This window comes from Babylonia areolata, chromosome 27 (genome assembly GCF_041734735.1).
Source record: "Babylonia areolata isolate BAREFJ2019XMU chromosome 27, ASM4173473v1, whole genome shotgun sequence".
In the NCBI taxonomy this organism is placed as follows: domain Eukaryota; kingdom Metazoa; phylum Mollusca; class Gastropoda; order Neogastropoda; family Buccinidae; genus Babylonia; species Babylonia areolata.
The window spans coordinates 17383770-17387373 of NC_134902.1; the positions used below are offsets into that span (position 1 = coordinate 17383770).

The 3604-nt window shown below is 42.6% G+C and overlaps 1 non-coding gene across 1 annotated transcript; it reads right to left on the bottom strand.

Annotated features, from left to right (window-relative positions):
- Positions 1-406: 406 nt before the first annotated feature.
- LOC143301660 (5S ribosomal RNA) lies at positions 407-525 on the bottom strand. Its single transcript, XR_013057822.1, has one exon. It is a non-coding gene; the product is annotated as a 5S ribosomal RNA (ribosomal RNA).
- Between the last annotated feature and the right edge of the window lie 3079 nt (positions 526-3604).

A 3604-nucleotide genomic window follows, 5' to 3' on the forward strand; every position in this document is an offset into this window, starting at 1 on the left:
ACTAATGATAATAATAATAATAATAACAACAGCAATAATAACAAAATGCTGTATCAACTCTGCCAAGGCTTTGCCTTACTGGCATTGGGACGCCTTACCATCAAGAGTTTTACAGCTGCCTGCATGGTAGACTGTTTGTAACTTCCCATCACAAAAAAAAAAGAAGAAAAAAAGGAAAAAAAAAAGCATAAAATCATGTCACCTGCAAGATCATTTCCTCGAAAACTAGTTACACATACACTGTTATGGAGGTGTCAACGTTTGGTGATATAGTTTCAGTTTCAGTAGCTCAAGGGGGCGTCATTGCGTTCGGACAAATCCTTATACGCTACACCACATCTGCCAAGCAGATGCCTGACCAGCAGCGTAACCCAACGCGCTTAGTCAGGCCTTGAGAAAAAGGAATAGCCAACAGCACCCGGTGTTCCCAGGCGGTCACCCATCCAAGTACTAACCGGGCCCGACGTTGCTTAACTTCGGTGATCGGACGAGAACCGGTGTTTTCAACGTGGTATGGCCGTTGGCATATAATTCTGTCTGACTGACTGTCTCTGTCTGATATGACCAGTACCTCCTGCTTCTTCTTCTTCTTCTTCTTCCTCGACTTATAAAAGACTCATTGGGGTGCCACATGGATCAGTTTCAGTTTCTCAAGGAGGCGTCACTGCGTTCGGACAAATCCACATACGCTACACCATATCTGCTGGGCAGATATACCTGAGCCGCAGCGTAACCCAACGCGCCTAGTCAGGTCTTGAGTCCATGCTTATAATGTTCGTGTACCTATCAGAGTGGATTTCTTCTCCAGAATTTTGCCAGAGGACAACACTCTCGTTGCCATGGGTTCTTTTTTTTCAGTGCGTGCTTCACAAGGGACCTCGGGTTTACCGTCTACATCCGAATGACCTAGACGCTCAGTTTGATTTTCCCAGTCAAAACTTGGAAGAAAATGGCGAGAGCGGGATTCGAACCCCCCCCCCACACCCTCACGGACTCCCTGTGTTGGCAGCTGATGCGTCTTAACCGTTCTGCCACCTGCCACATAGTTTCAGTTTCAGTTTCAGTCGCTCAAGGAGGCGTCACTGCGTTCGGACAAATCCATATACGCTACACCACATCTGCCAAGCAGATGCCTGACCAGCAGCGTAACCCAACGCGCTTAGTCAGGCCTTGAGGGGGAAAAAAAAGAAAGGAAAAAAAAGGTGAATAAATAATAGATAAGCTTACATAAATAAATAGATAAATAATAATTATAATATAAAAAGGTAGTAGTAATAATAATAATAATAAAATAATAATAATAATAATAAATAAATAAATAAATAAATCAGACAACAATGAAGAAGAACACAGAAGAACTGTCAGCCAGAATCCTCCAGGTCTCTTACGTGTCAAAGTCTTGTGTCTCTGTAAAAGGGTTTTTTTTCCTCTCATCTGCTGTGTTTGCAGTCAGTCGGTTTGGTTTTGTCCTCCCCTCTGACGGGCGCAATAGCCGAGTGGTTAAAGCGTTGGACTGTCAATCTGAGGGTCCCGGGTTCGAATCACAGTGACGGCGCCTGGTGGGTAAAGGGTGGAGTTTTTTACGATCTCCCAGGTCAACATAATTATGTGCAGACCTGCTTAGTGCCTGACCCCCCTTCGTGTGTATATGCAAGCAGAAGATCAAATGCGTACGTTAAAGATCCTGTAATCCTTGTCAGCGTTCGGTGGGTTATGGAAACAAGAACATACCCAGCATGCACACCCCCGAAATCGGAGTATGGCTGCCTACATGGCGGGGTAAAAACGGTCATACACGTAAAAGCCCACTCGTGTGCATACGAGTGAACGCAGAAGAAGAAGTAGTCCTCCCCTCTGTCTCCCTCCCTCAACAGTTCCGTTGAGGGTTGTTCTAGCAAGGGCCATTTCATCTTGTTATGTGGCCATACCAGGGGCAGCTTTCTTTTCTTAACCGATGTTCAGCAGATCGTCCATAAGCATGGTCGGTCCACTGTGCTGCTTGACGGTTTGACGATCTTTTTTCGTTGGGTGGTATGACCCGTGCGTTTGATGTATACTATATTGCGATGACACCTCATTTCCATGGCTTGAGTTTCTCTCTCTCTCTCTCTCTCTCTGTGTGTGTGTGAGTGTGTGTGTGTTTGGTTGTTGTTTTCTTTTTTTTCTCTTTTTTTCCCCTCAAATCGGCCTTGAGAGTCTGTGTTTTCCATGCCCACAGGATGATGGGGAATACACCAGAGCACGCATGAACATGATCTTGTGTGTTTCATGGCGATGCTGTTGGTTTTGTCCTTCCATACAGATTCCAGTCCAGGCACGTCTTTGCTACACCACCGTTGAGAGGATTTCTTCTTCTTTTTAATAAAAAAATAAATATTTTTTATTCAAATTTAACATTTAATACATACATACAGACATACAAAACTAATATTTGTATTTAATAATATTTGTTATTGTTTAAACTGTAAATCAGGAAACCAACAACACAACATTGTTTTTTTTTATACAGAGGAAAAAACTAATTAAAAAAAAAGTCATATGCACTGCATAAAAAAAGTAAATAAATGAAAGGAAAATAAAAATAAATAAAAGAACATACGTTACATTCGTGGTTGTCTTTCCTCCTCCTCGTTGCCTTCAGTCATTTGTATGTATGGGTACAGCTTTCTAGAGAATGCTATGGACATCATTTCCATCGAGTGTATATATTTTTTTCGGTTTTATATATGTTTCTTAGGTCTGTTGGGAATTACTTTATACATGGTTTGGTTTTATTTATTCTGCAGTGGAGTGCTGGCCTAGAGGTAACGCGTCCGCCTAGGAAGCGAGAGAATCTGAGGGCGCTGGTTCGAATCACGGCTCAGCCTCCATTAGACCTTTAGTGGTGGTCTGGACGGATGAGACGATAAACCGAGGTCCCGTCTGCAGCATGCACTTAGCGCACGTAAAAGAACCCACGGCAACAAAAGGGTTGTTCCTGCCAAAATTCTGTAGAAAAATCCACTTCGACAGGAAAAACAAATAAAACTGCACGCAGGAAAAAATACCAAAAAAAAAAAAAAAGGGTGGCGCTGTAGTGTAGCGACGCGCTCTCCCTGGGGGAGAGCAGCCCGAATTTCACACAGAGAAATCTGTTGTGATGAAAAGGAATACAAATACAAATATATTTATAAATGAAATGTTTCGCCGCTAGAATGATAAAGTAAAAAAATGATATGGCAATGGTGGACTGTTAAACAGAGCCTGGCCCTTCGGTCCACGGACAGTCTTCGTTATTAGTATTATTTATTATCATTATTATTTTGTATTTGTATTTTGTATTTCTTTTTATCACAACAGATTTATTTGTGTGAAATTCAGGCTGCTCTCCCCAGGAAGAGCGCGTCGCTAAACTACAGCGCCACCCATTTTTTTTTTTTTTTTTTGTATTTTTCCTGCGTGCAGTTTTATTTGTTTTTCCTATTGACGTGGATTTTTCTCCAGAATTTTGCCAGGAACAACCCTTTTGTTGCCGTGGGTCCTTTTACGTGCGCTAAGTGCGTGCAGCACACGGGACCTCGGTTTATCGTCTCATCCGAATGACTAGCGTCCAGACCACCACTCA